This window comes from Electrona antarctica (genome assembly GCF_951216825.1).
Source record: "Electrona antarctica genome assembly, chromosome: 24".
Lineage (NCBI taxonomy): Eukaryota > Metazoa > Chordata > Actinopteri > Myctophiformes > Myctophidae > Electrona > Electrona antarctica.
The window spans coordinates 32,881,383-32,902,407 of NC_136803.1; the positions used below are offsets into that span (position 1 = coordinate 32,881,383).

At 42.4% G+C, this 21,025-nt stretch overlaps 1 protein-coding gene across 2 annotated transcripts in view; it reads right to left on the reverse strand.

Annotated features, from left to right (window-relative positions):
- LOC306917246 (beta-galactoside alpha-2,6-sialyltransferase 2-like) overlaps positions 1-19,654 on the reverse strand; it is an 88,181-nt gene extending 68,527 nt beyond the window's left edge. For both annotated transcript variants that reach the window (XM_079495386.1, XM_079495387.1), the window contains exon 1: positions 19,343-19,654. The gene's annotated coding sequence lies outside the window, so the exon portion shown is untranslated. The remainder of the gene's footprint in view (positions 1-19,342) is intronic.
- Between the last annotated feature and the right edge of the window lie 1,371 nt (positions 19,655-21,025).

Genomic DNA, 21,025 nt, shown 5'->3' on the forward strand with positions numbered 1-21,025 from the left:
GTGAAAGATGAGGGGAGAGAGAGAGAGAGAGAGAGAGAGAGAGAGAGAGAGAGAGAGAGAGAGAGAGAGAGAGAGAAGTAGTGAGTGAAAGATGATGAGGGAGAGAGAGAGAGAGAGAGAGAAGTAGTGAGTGAAAGATGATGAGGGAGAGAGAGAGAGAGAGAGAGAAAAGTAGTGAGTGAAAGATGATGAGGGGAGAGAGAGAGAGAGAGAAAAGTAGTGAGTGAAAGATGAGGGGAGAGAGAGAGAGAGAGAAAAGTAGTGAGTGAAAGATGATGAGGGAGAGAGAGAGAGAGAGAGAAAAGTAGTGAGTGAAAGATGATGAGGGAGAGAGAGAGAGAGAGAGAGAGAAAAGTAGTGAGTGAAAGATGATGAGGGAGAGAGAGAGAGAGAGAGAGAGAGAGAAAAGTAGTGAGTGAAAGAGGATGAGGGAGAGAGAGAGAGAGAGAGAGAGAGAGAGAGAAAAGTAGTGAGTGAAAGATGAGGGAGAGAGAGAGAGATAAAAGGTTAAACCGCTGCGGTTAAGTATGGCTGCAGGCAAAGTGTGAGTGTGAACGTGCGTGCGTGCGTGCGTGCATGCGTTGTGAAAGAATGTATAGGCTTAGGGCCATCTGGATTGTGCTTTCGCACGCACGCACGCACGCACGCACGCACGCACGCACTTCAAAAACTCATTGATCATCCAACGCTGTGCGTATAGTTAACCATGGGGGCGATGCTACTACAGTATAAATCCATTGTTTTGGATCTGGGGTCCAACAAGGGGTCACAAATGGACCCTTACATTTCTTTGTGTACAGCAGTGGTTCTCAAAGTGACCGGTTGTTGTTCTCTCACTCGGTGCAGAAATAAGAATCACAGCGCCTGCTGTCAGCTGTTGAAAAACCTTGTTTTGACCAGAAACGACATTCATGGTGTCGATTTGGATATAGCATATAGAACGCACGTCGATGCGCACGCAACTCAAGATGGGGCGGTCCAGTGACACACTCGACACTAGCATGCTAACGGGACTCGGCTGTCGACTCGATCCGATCAAAACATGGATTAATTTTAAAAAGACGCGTATCACGTAATTTACGGGATCGGCGGGGGGCCAGACTAAAGCTTATTGACGGGATCAGCGGGCTAAGTGTTAAAACACCTAACATCAGACTATGACAAAGTCACATACATATGCATCCGCCAATCATGATCGAGCGGGGGCGGGCCTTGGTGTGCGTGCTGTTGGCCTGTCGCGTGTCCCCCCACTGTAGAGCGTGTGCATGTGCACATCTTGTTACCGGGGCGGACCGGGTTTTTTTCCAAATCACTGAATGCTCTTTTAACAAAAAACAAGGAAAACATCAAACGAGTCCTAGGTGAGTGTCTTACATAAAAATAGAATTAAAAACAGTCTGTTTGTTATTCAAGGGTAGTCTGAGAGAACCTCACACAGTGAGGCAAGAGGAAATATGCTGTTATTGCTGCCCTTTGAGTGGGAAATGTGTCTCTCTCCCTTCTCTCTCTCTGTCTGTGTAGGTCTCTCTCTCACTCTCTCTCTCTCTCTGGTTGATGCAGGACAGATGGGCGACCTTTCATTTCCTACATATTGGATGCTGTCATGGAGGGAACCAGTAATAATCATAACAATGATGATAATAATGATAACAATAACACCCATGGGCCTACAGCACAGTATGTGACACCGTTCCCCATGGCAGCACTGTGTGCCGTTTGCAAAGAGCAGATCCAAACAAGCTCACAACGCGTCGCATTTGCGACACGTTGTGAGCTTGTAGATCGCTCAAATAGCCACTTCTTGTTTTCATAGACCTGGCAGCTTATTTCTCTCTAAAAAAAGAAAATTATGATCTTGCCACAAATTTTGCCACATTCGTATTTATTGACAAAATTGTCAATGTATTTAGTCTTAGTCATCATTCTTTCAAAAGACCATGACTAAAACTAAAATAAAAAAGGGTGCTGTCAAATCAACACTAAAACACAGTCTGCCGGCATGACCCCACACACACACACACACACACACACACACACACACACACACACACACACACACACACACACACACACACACACACACACACACACACACACACACACACACACACACACACACACACACACACACACACACACACACACACACACACACACACACACACACACACACACACCCACCCCCCCCCCCCCCCCTTAGGGGGTGCCAGGTAGATCTAGTCTACCAGAGAAATGTTATTTCTCCTTTGTTATGAGTTCTTCCTCATCTGGGTTAACCACTGGTGAAACCGACACAGGACTTACATATTAAAATGTAAACCCTTACACCAAGAAATAAACACACAAAACACGTTATCAACTCAGTTTCAAGTTCTTATATTGAAGTATCAACCAGCATAAAGCAATTCACCACAGTTCATGAACAAACCAACAGTTAAATAAACAAAATAAACCAAAAATGTATGTCAGGAACTGGGGTTACACACGTTCATTTTACACTCTATTGTTTAACCCATTTAGAACTAAGGCCGATTCTTAAATGTCTTCTGAATCACCTATGTTTCTATGTCAGTGGTTCTCAAACTACGTTGTATTTCATGTCAAGGACCCCAAAAAGTATATGTATTTGGCCTCCGACCCCATCTTAAAATATGTTGTTCCAGGCAACCCCCAGAAGCAAAGATTTGAGTTAAAAAACGCTCTGAAAGAATATATATTGAAAGATTTGCACGACATTGTCACAATCTTTCTAAAATAGCAGACCTACAAGCTTGTATGAGCTCGCTATGAGCTTGTAGATCTGCTATTTTTCAATAGCTAAAGTATGATATAATGCTTAAAACACCAAAAGGGGTTCCCGCCCAGAATGGGTTAAAACTGCATTACGAAATTAAGCAGGAAGATACACAATAGAATGTAGAAGAATTGTTATTGTTCATCGTTTGTTATCTCTCCTACGGTACCAACGCTTGGGGTCATTTTAACATCTACTCGTGCTTTTTGAGGACCCGAGACAAGTCTTAAGAGTATTTATTATGAACTTCATTTTAACTATGTTAGATTCAATGAAACACAGGTCCCTGGTTCTGGTGACTGGTGGCCTTCTAACCGAAAATCAAATCAAGCAACTTGAAAACTGCCTGGGGTGCTCGCAAAAGACTGGATGATACAATGACCCAAACGTTTCCATGCCAATGACCACAATACAGTCAGCCATCGTTTTGTTTCGTTTTGTAAAGCCTGCTTTTCCAATTCTAGTTTTAGTTATTTTGCAGTCCACGGCCACAACACAGATGCCAATCTCTAGATTCCGAACCTGAAAAGCCATCTTTGTCAAGAGATAATTCATGTCACGCCTGTCCTTCGCCTGAACCGCGCGCCACTCAACAATGTCCTTATAGTTTGTCCTTGCTGCACTTTTCTGACAGTGGCCGTGTCAGTTACTGTGGGACGCAGTCATGATGCAGGGCCAAATTATCCATTGGGCCGGTGGGGCCGTGGGCCCAGGGGGCCCTTGGCTCCCAGGGGCCCTTCTGGGAAATTGGACCGCACGGTACCAGTGTCTTTTTTGACAGCAAATTTAGATTTGAGTTTTAGTCGTAGTCTCTTGAATAGTTCATTTAGTTTGTCACATTTTAGTCACCTGGAATGCTTTAGTTTAGTCTAGTTTTAGTTGACTAAATATACGATTTTAGTCGACTAAATCTACAGTTGATTTAGTCGCCTAAAATGTATTTGTGGGCCTTGATGCCATCAAAATGACTGATTTTACACTTCTACAAGCTCGATGCGACGCGTTGTGAGCTTGTAGATCGGCTATTTTCAGCATGCAACCAAGTGTAAAATGACTTATACTGGATCTCTTGTCCACTAGTCTCCTAACATTTTAGTCTAGTTTTTATTTATTGAAATTGTCAATGTATTTAGTCTTGAGTCATCATAGCATAGTTTATTTAGTTTCCATTTAGTTTGTCAGTGGAAAAGGGTAGTTTTAGTCGACGAAATCAACACTGCACGGTACTGGGTTTGAGGCCCTGAAAAGGGGCTCCTGGGGCCATTCATTTCACGCACACGCGCCCCAAAACATTTACCGGCCCAGGGGCCCTTGTGGGAGTTAATCCGTTTTGCAAACATTTCAGCTCAAGCAGGGCTCCAGACTAACTTTTTCACAGGTAGCACTGGTGCCACCGACCTTTTCAGTTGGTAGCGCCACCACGAATTAAGTATAGCACCATCTTTGTCTTTGTATAGCGTGGTAATAATACATGACCTTATCACCAAGGCTAGCAAAGGTTTTCTTGGCTGAAGCATACCGGTATACCATGGTTTCACGTGGGAGATGTATTTTGCTGGCTGAGGCGATCATGTATGTAGTCTGCACACAGCGCTATACTCGACTCAAAATAAGCTATTGGAAGCTATTTTTTGGTGGCACTCTTAACAAGTTTACCACAGTGTTTGGGGACATGTTCTGTGTCTGCTGTCTCCGTGGATTCTGCGCGAGCAAAGCCGAGCATCATCATCATCATCATCATCCAGTTGTAAAATGTCTCCTCTGACAGTGACACATTTTGTTTTTCTTGAAAAAAAAATCAACTATTGACCGGTTGTCCGGTTCATGTCTGAATCTTTGTTTAGTTTTTTTCCGGAGTTGATCAGTGAGCGCGTCGCCGCTGCTTAGTACGTGACTCACATGCGCAGGCAGTAGGCACGTCACTCACATGCATGCAGTGGTGGAAAGAAACTAAGTACTTTTACTTAAGTACTGCACTTAAAGGGGAAAACCACCCATTTTACTGTCATTAATATACCTTAGAGCTGTATGAAAAAAATCATTAACATGGTGAAACACATCTTGATGATGTCATCAAGATGTGTTTCACCATGTTAATGATGCTTTTCAGACCTCTAGTTCTAGGAAACACAGAATGGGGGGACTTTTTTATTATTTCCACACAACAGCTCTAAGGTATATTAATGACATAGTAAAATGTTGAAAATGAGTGGAATGCCCCTTTAAGTAAAATTTTGAGGTATTTGTACTTTACTTGAGTAATGAAGTATTTCCAATTAATTTTGATTAGAAAACATACATTAACCACTTCAACCCTATACATTTCGGCCATTTGAAAATAGCCGATCTACAAGCTCACAACGCAACGCATTGAGAGCTTGTAGATCGGCTATTTTCAATAGATTTTCTACACATTTTGAACTTATAAAATGGGACATTCTGCAATATGAATACTTTTACTTTAAGTACTTTAAGTACATTTTGATTCTGTACTTTTACTTGTAACAAAGTAGTTCTAAATTGCAGTATTGGTACTTTTACTTAAGTAAAACAATTGAGTACTTTTTCCACCAATGATGCATGGCAGGCACTCAGGCCAGAGGCAGACAGGCAGAGAGGGAGGGAGAGGGGAGAGGGGACTTGGCGATTGAGCCAAAAGAAAGTAATATCTTAGTATCGCACATATCGCGAACATAGCCACCCGGCGCCCGTGCCTCAGTGTTGAGGTGAGGAGTTAAAAAAATAAAAAAATAAAACAGACTTTTTTCCTCGCCTTTTCCAAGTATCACCGTTGCAACCTTCTTACGTTTTTAAGTAGCACCTTAAGAAATGAAGTGTCATATGCAACCTATTAAGTTGCACGCTGGAGCCCTGAGCTCAAGAACCTAAAAGAGAAATTAGACGTTTGCCCGGGACCCCAAACTAGTGAAAATAAGCTTGCAGATCAGCTATTTCTATGCACTACTTCTTGAACTTTTAAATGTATTTATGGAAATGATTAGATCATTTTATTTATCAAATACTTTTGAAAAATGTTTTTTTTTTTAAATTGATGAAAAGTCGAGATTATAATTTTTTGTTTATACTTTTTTTTAAAGCTTTGAAAAGATTGTAGGATAAAATGTACTCCCCTGTTTCTATTTCACAATTCGAACACGATCGTGGAGATTCGCAGCACTGCACCGATTGATTTCACACCAGGGCAGTGAATTGATGTAAAGACGATTGATTTACTGCTCATTTAATTCCACCCTCACTGGAGAGCTCCAACACATTAAACATGTCAAATAATTGAAGTTAAACTATCCATCTCATCACATCTTATTTCCCTACCTAGCACTTGTGCCGTCGTACGCAGTACATGCTCATGGAGTCAATATAGTGCACGGTCTCTCAAAGTCCAGGGTTGCCTGGAATTTTCATGAACCCAGAAATGGTGATTAGTATCAACTTTTATGATAGAAATGTTATCTATAGGTCTAATGGATGAAATTCAGCTTGGTTGCTAAAAGTTGCATGTTTTATTAGCATAATATGTGACCATACCATTAACAACCTGTATAAGGCAAAAATAATCTAAATTTCATCATTCTTTAAGTAGCATGTGACGTGTCCAACTAGGGGGTTTTCATCATTCTGAATTCCAAGCATTAGTTTTGCACAAAAAACACTCCTTGGGCTAAAAGCGGACATAGCCGTCATCACAAATGTGATGAGGTCAGCACATTTGGCCAAGTGGCTATGGCTGCTTTTAGCCCAAGGAGTGTTTGAATCATCAACGTTTATACTAACCAACATTTCTGGGTCTAACATGGGAGCTTCCAGTAGACTAACTTGAAAACCTCTAAACCTAGCTTTCACTGGACTTTGTGCATTATCTTTTTGTTCTAAATAAAAACCTGTTGGTGAAAAAATAGCTGATCTACAAGCTCACAATGTGTCCCGCTGGGACGAGTTGTGAGCTTGTAGATTGGCTGTTGTTGGTGAATGTTGCATCAAGAACGGGGATGCTGGGGTTGAAGTGGTTAAACAATCTCTCAAGTTCACCTTGTGACATATACTGTAACCTTTAAGATGGAAAGATTTAGATCAGACACGGGCAACTGGTGGCCCACACCTTCACTTAATGTGGCCCTCAGGTTAACACCCTGAGCACACAGGACAGAGTTCTCCGCCCTATCAATTAGTAACGCCCAGCGCCCAGCGGACGGAGAATATTGACCGACTATTTCTCACCTTTCAGACCAATGCAGATAACATCTACAAAAAGGCAAGGCAGCGGCTTTATCTTCTCAGGAAACTGAGAAGTTTTAATGCCAGTAAACACACCCTGACCATGGTCTATAGATCACTCACTGAGAGTGTTCTCACTTTTAATATCGTGTCCTGGTTTGGGAATAAAAAGAGCTCACCCAGGTAGTCAACCAGGCAAGTAAGATCATTGGAGATAAACAATTGCAACTTCAGGACATATACAACCGCTCCATAAGCAAAAAAGCAATTCAGATTTACAATGATTCTACCCACCCTCTTCACTCTGAATTTGACTTGTTGCCATCGGGCAGGAGGCTTAGGGCAAAATTAGCAAAAAAGAAGGGTTACAAAACTTTGTTTGTGCCAACTGCTGTGGACATTTTAAATAAGAAAATGTTTAAATAGTCTAATCGCCACTGCTCATGATCACTGTTGTTATGTTCATGTGAATGCATTTTTATATAGTATCTTAATGCACCTGTGTATTTTTTGTAATGTTTTATTGTTGTAACTGACTGCCGGTGTGCCAAAGACAAATTTCCATTTTATGTAAATTTAATGGACAATAAAGTTTTCTTTATCTTTATCTTTATTTGCTTCTGGGGGGTACCTGGAACAACATATTTTCAGATGGGGGTCCGTGGCCAAATACAGATAATTCCGGGGGTCCTTGACATGGAAAGGTTGAGAACCACGACATGAAACCTGGGTTTTTCAGAAAACTGTTTTGAAAAAAATTTTAGAAGCCTTTTTTCCCTTTTCTTTTTAAAATCGGCTTCAGGTGAAATAAACGATAACAGTGCATGCCTTCAGTTCAGCCAGCCTGCTGGCTGCTGCCTGCGGTTCAGGCACAAATGTCACACCACAATTTGCAATCACAACAGCAGCGCAGCGTTTCAGCACGCAAAACAACAACCCGTCAGCCATGAGCAATATCTCTTCATCAATATCTGAGCTACAATGATTAGAACATTGGCAATTTGGCACAGCAGCCCGTTAGCTCTGTTCGTGAAGATTACGTCAGGGTTTCTCAAACTTTTTTGCCCCAGTTAAGTTACTTTTCTCCAAGGGAGGGGAATAGGGGAGGGGAGAATAATGGCATTGCATTCATTGGAACACTAGTGGTTCTTCTTTCGAGTGGTGCAGCCACTCCTATAGACAGCTATGTGTGTGGCTGTGTCCCTGGGTCTGTCCCTGTGTCCCTGGCTGTTGTCAGAGCACGAAAATAGCGTTATAGCGTTTGTTCACCACCAAGTGTCACTGTTGCACAGCCTAACACACGGACACAGACACACACAGGGCCAAGGGAGGAGGGATTGTACAGTACAGTAGAGCAGTGGTTCCCAAACCTTTTCATGTCAAGGACCCCCAAATTGACACTAATCAGCCCGTGGGCCCCCATTTGAAAAGATATGCCAGGGACCCCCCATAAGAGAAGGTTTTTACGGCTCTAGCAGTGATTCTCAACTCGTTTAATTTCAAGGACCCCCAGTTTGACATGCATTAGTCTACGGACCCTCATTTGATGGCATTTCTATCTCTCGGGAACCCAATTCATATTGTAAAATCAATGTTAATTTAACTCTGAGTGTACGAAATGGAACCAAATGGACCCGTTAGGGTCCATTTGGTTCCATTTTGGTTCCATTTGTACACTCCATTTGTACCCCCTGGAACTCCCTCAAGGACCCCTGGGGGTCCCCGGACCCCACTTTGGGAACCACTGCAGTACAGTACAGTACAGTACAGTACAGTACAGTAGCGTTTCACCAGACAGCGGCGTTATATGCTGCATCATGTGTGGCGTGTCGTCGTTGGCTTGCTGCCAACCAAGACTCCCGTGCGGGACAAGGCCTTGCACACAACATTACCGGCTTGAACAGAATGCCCTGCTGGCAAACACACACAATAACGTTTTTAATAGCAGTGGCTCGAGTCCAAAAGATCAGTGGAGCAGATTAGTTGTCTTGATAAAGTGGAGCTTATTCTGTGATAAGAGTTATAGTTGGCAAGAGTTAAGGCCAACTAACTATTTTCTGCGTCCGTGTATGCAGACACAGACACGGATAGTACAGATAGATAGTTTCTGTCGGGCAGAATTCTTTTATGTCCATATGTTTTTTATATACTGTATTTATATACAAATGTCCTACTTCGTCATACTACACTACAGTGGCACAAGAAAGGAGCAAAAACAGATTTACAAATGTAAAACATGTTGCAATGTGATGCAGTTTGAGCTTGTAGATCTGCAGCTTTTTTTTGTTGCCATTATTGAATTTAAATCCTGTAACAGTTTTGGACATATGAGGTTTCCACCCGACTCTGCGACGATATGTGCAGCCTAAGAGACACGTTGATAGACAAAACACACGCACAAGCAAGCACACACGCACAAGCAAGCATAGCTAGACAGACATGCATAGGGACAGACAGACAAGACATGAAAATGAAAGGGTTTAATAGCCAAAATTGCATAAAACCACATGGCTGAGATTATATAGAGCAGACAGACCTGCATAGACAGATATGCACGGGGGAGGATTGAGTTCTAAATTGGTCTGAATCACGACGAGAGATCAAACTCTGCCAGCCTTATCTATTCCGGCACGGCCTGACAGACTGACTGCAGCCACAGGATACAGTGGACAAGGACAGGGCCCATTTCGTTTGATGTTGAACACATGGCTCATGCAACGCACGCACACGAACAGAAAATGATACACACACAAAACCAATATTTCGGATACATCAACTGAAACTCTGTGTGGTATATATATCCGTTATAATTATGTGTAGCCCGTAGCAGTGTAGCCTAATGGACGTTATGACAAACCGGTTTGTTTAATGTCCTTTTTGAATACAAAAACCGGCCAAACCGGCACGCTCCGCGCCCGGGGCACAAATGATAAATTGAATATATCCTTAGCAACAACCAAAACAAATAAATAATAATAAATCAAATAAAAAACATTCTCCTTTCGATGTCAGAACTGAACCCAGGGCTCTGTCACGACCTTGACCTTTTAATTTAACGATTAAATTGTCATACAAATAACTGCGGTTAACCATTGACACTTGACATCGTCACTGTGGGGTGGAAACCTCATTTGTCAACCAATGAGTTAAAAATCACACCCGTGTGAACTGAGTGGTGTAAGGTCTTATATAGACTGATCAGCTGTGGTCTGACGTCTGTCTGACGTAATGAAATCACACCCGTGTGAATTGGGTGACCATAGCAACCATGCTAATTTTTTGGTACGAACAGACAGACATACGGACAGACAGACACGTAAACTAACAAAGCCAGTTGTAGGAGTGGTTTACACCACTCAAAAATCAATAGACATCAGGGGGTGGCGACAAAAACTAAGAAAATCTCCAAGAATTCAAGGCTTCGAGGGGTGTGTAATTAATAGAAAATAAGTACTTTTTTGGGTGAACTACTGTACTGGATGTTCCGGGGACCACCCGGGGACCCCCGGAGACCCCCACACGGTAAATGTCATTTCTCGACCGTTTCGGACGCGGGGCGGCTCGCCAGAACCGGGCCGGCACCCTGGGCGCGTGGAAGTTCCGGGGACCCCCCACACGGAGTTGCACCACTTACTTCACACGGGTGTGATTTTAATGGACAATTTTACATTGCGGTGCCCACTCTTCCCATTACCTTTTTTTAACACGAGAGCATGACTGCAGTATCAACAGCACAATGACTCCACACAGAACCATAGCCTGCTAAAGCAAAGGCCCTCCTGCCCCAGGTGTGTCACAGGGCTCGCACTGCCCTTAACCTTGGCAGAGTGACTGCTGGGGAAACTGCCCAACACGGAAAGGCACCAAGGAAATGGTGCCCCTATACCCCTGGCACCATTCAGTGCCATGTTCCATTCAACACACGGTCACCAGAGCAATGCAACTCGAAACCCCGGGCAACGCCCCCGGGGCCCTAAAACCCATCGCATTGAACGGGATCCTGCACCGAAACCTTCCAGAAGGGCTACAAAGCAGGGACGTGCACGACTGCACGTATAGACATCAAAGGGGGCTTCAGCCACCTGCCCATTTACCCGTCTGTAAAACAACTGCCCTCTACAGACCATGAATGCAGCATTTACCATGGTGAAAGAAATGGAAATACCTCGCCTTTAGATGCCCATGCCGGAAGGCAGCATTCAGGAGAATTCCTTTTTTTTCCTCCCGGAGTCTCCTGAACTTGAATGCAGTATTTTGGCGTTGAACAAATTTGTTTAGAAATCCATGTCGTATACACCGCATCTCCACTAACTAGCTAAAGAGTGCATGGGTTGGCCTGGGCCATGGCTCAGTGGTCCAGGCACCTTGGCTGGTAATCCAGTCTGGCAGTGTGCCGCGGGTTCGACTCCCGATCCCGATGGCCTTTACTGCATGTCTTCCCCCCCATCTCTCTCACCATTTCCTGTCAGCCTACTGTCTGTCCCTCCATAAAATAAAAGGCGAAACACACAAAAAAAACAGGTTTAAAAAAAAAAAAAAAGAGCATGGGTTGTAACTTGTGCCCCGAAAATAGCAGATCTACAAGCTCTCAACGCATCGCGCTGCGACGCGTTGTGAGCTTGTAGATCTGCTATTTTTGCTGCAAAGTCAACCCTGGAAGCTTCCAGTAAAAGCATCAATACTTCAAAATCTTTTGAAAATAGCGGATCTACAAGTTCAGACAAAAACGCGTAGCATCGCGAGGCGAGCTAGTACATCAGCTATTTTCAATAGGGCTGAAGTAAGTCATTATTATGCATGTTTTGTACGAGTAACTCAAAATGTACAAACTAGATTGAAAGCATTGAAAGACTGTGCCTGGTCCGGGAGGGTATAGTTCCACAGTCGAGCTGAACAGAAGGTTCAGTCACCCATGGTGTGTGTGTGTGTGTGTGTGTGTGTGTGTGTGTGTGTGTGTGTGTGTGTGGCGCAGTACGGTAGGAGGGGGCATTATACAGTGGATGTTTACTGTGCATTGACGAGTTAACAGAAGAGACGAGGGAAATTCCAATACCCAAATCTCTGCTCACTCCAGTCTACACTGTTCGTGTCCCAATTCCTCCCAAATGCTCCAAATTTGCTTTTGGGAGGAGCAGGAGACTAGAGAGCGAGACTGCTCTAGAGTTCCCCAATGGACCTGAAAATTAAGGCCTGCCCCTAACTGGGGTGACCCGAGTCTCAGCCCAGCCTGACTAAATAGCATACATCTTCCATGCATGGGCAACTGGCGGCCCCGGGGGCCAAATGCGGCCCCTACCTTCACTTAATGCGGCCCTCAGGTTAATATCGGAATACTGATAGATTATTGATTTCAGCTGTTACAATTCCAAACCTGTAAACATGACCCACTTGAATTACTCAAGTCTATATGTAGCTTAAAGGACCACTTCACCACTTTTCAACCTATCTTCATATAATAGGTCCTCACTAATAATCGTGATAAAATGGCACTATTTCTTTCTATTCAGTCTGTATCTCATGGGAGGGCTGTGGGCAGTTCAGAGACCCGTCCACCAGTGACATCATTGATGGGGAATCCAAGCTAATAGAAACTGCAGGCTTTCTATTCCTGAAAATGTTTGTAAAAAAATCGTGTTTTAAAAACAATCTGCCTAACGATGATGTCACTGGTGGACAGGTCTCTGAACTGCCCACAGCCCTCGTATGAGACACAGACAGAGTAGAAAAAAATGGTGCCATTTTATCATGATTATTAGTGAGAGGACCTATTATATGAAGATAGGTTGAAAAGTGGTGAAGTGGTCCTTTAATGACTAGTATTAAAATGTTATTGTCGTAACCGTAATGACATGAATGTACCCATGTGATCCAGGGGGTGCCATGGATGTGAACATTATTTACAGGGGTGCCCTTAGCCAAAAATTTTGATTAGCACTGCCGTTACCAGTGTTGTTTTTGGCAGCAAATTTCTATTTTTAGTTTTAGTCATTAGTCTCTTGAAACGTTTCCATTTAGTTTTAGTCACATTTTAGTCACCTGGAATGTTTTAGCGTTTAGGCTAGTTTCAGTCAACTAAATATAAGATTTTACACTTTGATTCTTGAATCACGCTGCGATGCGAGCTTGTAGATCTGCTGAAAATGCATGTGAAATGAAATGAAATGAAATCTATATTTACCCAGGGTATCTGGGCTAAGCTCAAGAACTTGTTTCCAGCCAGGCCCTGCTCATAGAACACATTTCATCGTAGTGGTTGATGCCTTGTTCAAGGGCATTTCAGCGGTGGTAAATTTAACGTGTCGGACGGCTGGTTCGAACTGGGAACCTTCCGGTATCTAGACCGCGCCGCTATCCGTTCGGCCACCGCCCGATTATCGGCTAGTGTAAGGCCACCTTTAGTCAACGAAAACACTGGCCGTTACATTATACCTGCCCTGGGCTGAGCGAGGAGCATCTCTCTCACACAGCTGGATGTCCTCTTTATTCACAGAGAGAAACCACTGAAATATTCATCTGGACAACAGTGCACGTTTGCACAGATGAAATGGAGAAAAATGCCTTTGTAGCCTCAGTGGAGCATTGTGACTGTCCAAAAAAAAGGATTTAGAGACCGTGCCAAATTCTCTTTGTGCTCTTGCCAGATTTCAGCTCAACACTGACTAAATACTGCTAAATAGTCTGTTATTGTTGTCGTCAGCAGCACCAGTCCACTGAAATTGTATAATACAGTGGTTCTGAAACTTTTTTTCAAGTCAAGGACCCCAAAATTGATATTTAACCCATTCAGGGCGGGAACCCCTTTTGGTGTTGTAAGCATTATGATACACTTTAGCTATTGAAAAATAGCAGATCTATAAGCTCACGAGCTTGTAGATCTGCTATTTTTGAAAAATCATAAACATGTGGCACAAATCTTTGAATATATATATTCTTTCAGAGCGAACGTTTTTAACTCAAATCTTTGTTTCTGGAGGGTCCCTGGACACAACATATTTTCAGATGTGGGTCCGTGGCCAATTACATATAATTTTTGGGGTCCTTGACATGAAATATTGAGCACCACTGATATAGTGTGTACCAAAATCTCCTGGAGGGGGCGTCAACATATGTGTCACGTGGTAGCGGCCGCCATACTTGTTGGCTTGTCTGGTTTGTTTACATTGAGCGACTATCGGTGTGCTTGTATACGTTCTTTTTTTAAACTGACCTCACAATGGTGCAGACTTGCTCAGTAAATAAGTGCCACAGCAGGTCACGTCGAGGGAATGAGCCAGAAAACGAAATTAGATTTTCAGCTTTCCAGCATGGAGACAGCATCAAGGAACCCAGATTAACGAGTTTACAAAAAGGACGTAGAATGGCTTGGATCTCGGCTGTACGGCGCACGGGCGCAGAGACATAACGTTCAACAAAGTATCTAAGCACAGCCGTGTTTGTTCACAACATTTTCCTTGTCCTTGTAATGTATTTGGGCCCGACGTTCTTTCTATCCATCCTGGTGTTGGTTCACTATGTTGTCGCCAAGAACGAGCTCAATATTTACAAAAACATACCACCGTCGCTCTATTCTGAGTGATGTGGGCTAGAATTTAAAGCCCACGAGAGGGCCGTCCCTAGCTTTTCAGACGCCGCCCCCCTCTTGGTGACGTACACGTTTTTAGAAACTATAGAAACATGAGGTATTTCAGAAAATTGTCAGGATTTAGAAGACTTTTTTTAAATTTAGAAATAAATGTAGAAACTGTATGAACCCCCCCAAATAAAAAAATATTTGAACCCCCCTATATCTTAATATACTAGACTGGTGATGGGCTGTAGAGCACCGAGTCGGTACCGATGGAAGTTCCATGCCCCACCCGGCAATGCAATACGCATTGTACCCGTGTCAGAGTACCGTTTCCACCCATCTGTCTCTCTGTGTCCCTTTATGCCTATATATGGAGTTCTGTGTCAGGCATGCCCAAATATGAAGTGTGTGATGTGATGTCAGAATAGTGATGTCAGAACAGGCCAGCTCCAAATTATGGAGATCTGGATTTGAGCCCCGTCCAGAGCCCGGGCAGACCATAGAGTAAAGGATAGACACTGAACCGGAGCGACAGCCCCCCCCCCGCTATTAATTTCAGTAGAAGTTGCTCAGTGGCGTTTTGAAGCACCCGGAAGAACCGTCTACTTCCGTATTTGCCAACCAAATTTGCCAACCAAGCGCTCAATGTTAAAGCCCAGCTGCACGGGGTTTCCTCGTCATAAATCCACGGGTCCGCCTGCAGTTCACGCTCCAACCACTAGGGCCGAGTGCTTAATTGCTGGAGAGCCTCACTGGGGGCTTGGGACAGACAGGCTTTTGTGCTGGTTCTGGGCAACCGGCGATTTGACAGATAGAGACGTGGTGCATTTATAGATAGATAGGACCACCATGGAAGTTAGATAGAATACTTTGGGCAGATTAAAAATGTACAATTCCAAGTCCCCAGGACTTGTCAATTTATGTTATCCTTTTAGCCAATGTCCGACTGTAGTACCACGTGCTGTTTACATTTCTGACTAATAAAAGTATTTAAATCGGTCAATCAATGAATCAATTCCGCCGTCCCTCACCAAAGAGGCCGGGCAAAAGCTTTCACAAAGTTGTCTCATTAGTAGTCGGCCAGTGTCCAGGTCAGATTAGTGCTGGTCATTCTCAGGTAACCAAGCAACACTCATGACAGCACAAACATGGCTCCCAATCTTCTGTACCAAGTTGGCAACCACCAAAAAAAAGGGTTCCACTGACGTTGAGCAGCGGAACCATTGTTGTTCCTTCAGCTTGGATAAAGGCTGACTGCACTGGTGTAAAGAATATGTACATGTAGGCCTACATGTACCAATTTTGAGGTTTCTTTTACATTATAGTATTTGCAATTTTCAGTACTTATTACTTCTACTCCACTAAATCTCAGAGGAAAAAGCCTACTTTTTTACTCCACTACAATTATTTGAAAACTTTAGTTAATACTTTTGTATAGACTGCTATATTGCTGTATTAATACTTTCACAAAATATGCACCATATTCCACCACTGCCCGACTGACCCGAAGAGATTTTTCTTCCGAAGTTGCAGAAAAGAAAAAGAAAGAAGAAAACATGGGGTAGTATCACTGCAATCCAGAACTTATTTGGACAAAAAAGAAATGTAACCAATCTGTATGTTAGAGTATGTTAAAGTGGCACCGTGTACTCTAACTGTTTTCTTATGAATAAGTGTAATTCTGTATGGTAGAATATATTGTCTCCCTGCTCTTCCATTGTTGAAGAGACATTTCGTTCGTGACACACATTTTGACCTGGAAATTCAATTCGGACAGGCTGACTATTTGCTCCATTAGCTCTATTAGCTCAATGGTAAACATTTCAGCACGTGTGCAGGAAACCAGGTTCAAATCCGGGATAGAAGACGAAGGTTACATACAGTAGTGCAGCTTTAACCCATTTAGACCTAAGGCAGATTCTAGTATATCAGTGGTTCCCAAAGTGGGGTCCGGGGACATCATTTATTTTTTATACTTTAAAATGGTAAATAGAATTGTGGAAAAAACTGATTTTTACCCGACTTTGTGATGCGTTGTAAGCTTGTAGATCTGCTATTTCAGCTTTTTTTAATGTATGAAATGTTTTCAAAATGGAAACAATTATGCAAACAAAATAATTGCGATTTTCTCAAATCATTGTGATTAGATGATTATGTAATAATTGTGACAGGCATTGTGAGCAGTGTTGATTTCGTCGACTAAAACTAAGACGAAAAATGTTCGTCGACTACCTTTTTCCACCGACGAAAACTAAATGGAAACTAAATAAAAACTAAGCTATGATGACTAAAACTAAGACTAAATATATTGACAATTTCGTCAGCAAATAAAAACTAGACTAAAATGTTAGGAAGAGACTAGTGGACAAGAGATGCAGTATAGGCCAAGTAATTTTACACTTGGTTGCATGCTGAAAATAGCCGATAGTTGTGAGCGTTAGTTTCCATTTATTCAAGCTTGTGAAATGAAATGAAATGAAATCTATATTTACCCAGGGTATCTGGGCTAAGCTCAAGAACTTGTTTCCAGCCAGGCCCTGCTCATAGAACACATTTCATCGTAGTGGTTGATGCCTTGTTCAAGGGCATTTCAGCGGTGGTAATTTTAACGTGTCGGACGGCTGGTTCGAACTGGGAACCTTCCGGTATCTAGACCGCGCCGCTATCCGTTCGGCCACCGCTGCCACGAGCTCATTACGACGGCAAAATGCATTTTAGTAGACTAAATCAACTGTAGATTTAGTCAACTAAAATGTCATGATATTTAGTCGACTGAAACTAGACTGAACACTAAAACATTCCGGGTGACTAAAATGTGACTAAAACTCAATGAAAACTATTCAGGAGACTATGACTAAAACTCAAATCAAAATGTGCTGCCAAAAACAACACTGCTTGTGAGCCTTATGAGCGTCTCTTTGTGACCAATCTTCAACGGGGTGCGCGTCGCAGAACAGCTTTCATCGCTCTCCAAAGGCTTAGCGTGGTTGTTTGCTTTACTAAGCCATCATTCACGCTAGAGTTTAGATGGCATTTATCAGCTTAAACTTGGCCTAAACATTTACTAACTTTATATTTTTACACTCTCTGGATTTTGCAGTGTATTGATGTGGGTGACAATTAATTAACAAGGAACATAATATGACAGAGAGAGAGAGAAAGAGAAAGAGAAAGTGAAAGTGAAAGAGAAAGTGAGAATAACGGTAGTTAAGAGTACAGTAGACAGCTGTCTACAAGTCCTTCTTGGAAACTTTCGCAATCCCACACATTTTGTAAACATTTTACATAATATTTAAATTCTAACAATATTCCTGCTCTAATTGAGACAATCCACTTGTTCCTTCCTATGAACTGACAACTTTGCTTGACAATCAAGAGAGTGTGTGTGTGTGTGTGTGTGTGTGTGTGTGTGTGTGTGTGTGTGTGTGTGTGTGTGTGTGTGTGTGTGTGTGTGTGTGTGTGGTGGTCCAGATTTGAACCCCATTTTCCAGTACAGTAAATGGTTGGGCAATGCATTAACCCACTGCCTACCCTGTCAAGTGTCAACCTTTGAGCCATATGGCTCAAGACTGATATCAACAATCAATCATTGATCGATCATCAGTGTGTAGTCTCTATTCTCATATACGAGTCTCATATCAGACTAATTGTGACCAGATTTGACTGCCATCGCACAAACTCCAGCTTTTCACCAGAGGAGAAAAACGTTGTTTTATTCAAAATGAGTTAATAGCACAGGCAGACTCTTCACATACTAGAGCATGTCTGAAAAGTGTCAAGAGCTGAAAACGACATGTAAATAAGAAATAAATGTAGCTAGGTGTAATGTTAGAGACCACAGAAGTGAACCTTTCAAGCCTGTTTTCTCAACTAGCTGTTTTCTGCAAGGCATTACTCTATAAGCCATATCTCCAAAACTGGTGGGTCAAACTGAACAACTAATATGTCAATTTGAAGCTATGATTCCCTGCTTTCATACGACATGAAAAACGAAAATTAAAAAAAATCCAATGGCAGTCCCTCATTCAAATCTGGTCACAATTTTTAACCAACTGCAAGAGGTCACACGGTCATCATTATGACGGATTACCATCTCCAGACAAGGCTAAGACAGTTGGGTGAGGAAGACATTTCTTAACCAAAATAGGGCTCTATGCGATAATGTATTTTCAGTTTCTGTTATCGTGTACACACACACACACACACACCCACCCACCCCCTTGGAAGCATATGAGACACTTAGATAAAGACAAAAAATAAACTGCCATGTCGGTTCATTGTCATTGTTTTGATGCAAATTGAAAGTGTTCGTTTCCTGTAAGTCCATATTATTATGGGATGGGCTTCCATGAAAGCATGACACAATTAAAGAAGAAAAAAAAACAATCTATAGAATCCACCCAATCAATCAGTCAGTCACAGCCACAACCTCCACACACACACACACAACAGCGTCCAATTAGCAATTAGCAGCAGCAATGTTAATCACCCCCAGCTGGCATCATCATACATATTAAACTCTGTACAGGCACGTGAGAAACATATATGCGGACAGGAGGACAGTATATAACTATGGAATCTTGAATGGAAAAGAAAATACATTTTGTTCCAAATAATAATGTTTCTATAGAGCCACACTTCCTTCCTTCCTTCCTTCCAGCTGAAACAATTGTCATGAAAACAATGCGTATCTCAGTTTAAAGAGACTTCTGCTATCCGTTTTGTTTGCAGAGATATGTCGTTCTTACCTGAATGACTCTCCTCCTCCGGTGGTGGTGAGGTTTCTCTCCCCTGCCTTAGTGGGGGACCTTTTGCTTTGCAGCAGCCTGCAGCAGCTTCGGGTGCTGTTTGTGTGTATTTTAATCTTTACATGGTTCCGTACAGTTGAAATAAAATTGGAGGTATTTTAATAAACACGCACGATATGACGAATGCATGAACGAACCGGTTAAATAATGACATCTTAATTCCTCCTCCTCCACACATGCAGTAACAACATTAACACCAGCGCGGCTGTATACTGTCTGCTATAATCAGAGCTCTGGGAGAAGTCTCTCTCGCTCGCTCGCTCTCTCTCTCTCTCTCATAACTCTATGGATATTCACGTTCGCTATTATTATTTGCCGGTCGCATTTCCTTTGGGTGGGCGGGGCGGGGCGGGGCGTCAAATCCCCCCCCCCCCCCCCCCCGTTTAGTAGTAGCCGCGCTCCCGTTTTATTATATTTTATTAAAATATTTGTTTTAATAAAATATGTTATGAAAAAAAACAACGGGATGCGACATCAGCCTAGATGCGTGTGTGTGTGTGTGTGTGTGTGTGTGTGTGGGCGCGCGTGCGCGTTGTCAAAGTAAAAATGAAACATACGGTAATTAATTGGTTTAATAGGTGTTTAATGTATTTAGCAAAATAGCAAAAAATAGCAAAAAATAAAATCTATACTATTAAAAAGACAATCTTGTATAAATGTGATAAATGTAATGTAGGTAAATTGTGACAATTTGTTATAATCCAAATGTATTAGAGTAGGCTATTAATTGGTTCTGCAGGGTCCTTTTTGAGGGGGGGGATTGGTTTAGTGCAGGGAGGGGTGTCCAAACTTGTTTCAAAGGGGGCCATATTATAAAATATCTAAACACCCAAGGGCCAACTGAATCTCCTGACATCACACACATGTTGATAGTTAAATAGAATCGTTTAAATGTGATGCATATGTATGTGACATACATATGCATCACATTCTATTTAACTATCAACATCAATATTTAATATTAATGGTCTTTTGTCAGGTGTGTGCTCACTGCTGTGAACACAAATGTGTAACTCAGCCTTTCTTTCACATTACCAAATGTAACCAGACGAGCATGGTAAAAAAAAAAGGAAGAAGAAGAAATACAAGGGAACAAGGAACACTATACAAATACAAATAGAAATACAAACACTATACAAATACAAGGGAACAAGGAATAAGGAACAAGGAACAGGGAATGATAATCTGGGAAATGCCCACATTACCAAATACGAGGAAGGTAAAAAATAAAAAACGCGTACGTGGTTGTGCCGTCTGCTTTGCAGCATACCATACTGATGAAACAATCAAGTGCCTCTTAAAGGACAGTTCTGTGAGTGCTGGTATATTCTCTTACTGCCATGTCGGTTACTTCCCCGACCGTGCACCCAGTAAAATGCTCAGAGAGACTTGAGATGCTTCCTTGATTTAGATTTAGAACGCCTACTGAGTGGCAAAAAAAACCGAACTACTTTCTGGCCTCGACATCCAAACAGAATGTCTTGACTATCTGATTGTATCAAACGACATTAAATTCACTTTGCCAATCGATTTGGCACTCACTTTATGCATGTGCATGCCCTCCGTGATTCAGGTATGAAAGCATGCGGGCCGTATACAATTTGTCCCAGGGCCACATTTGGC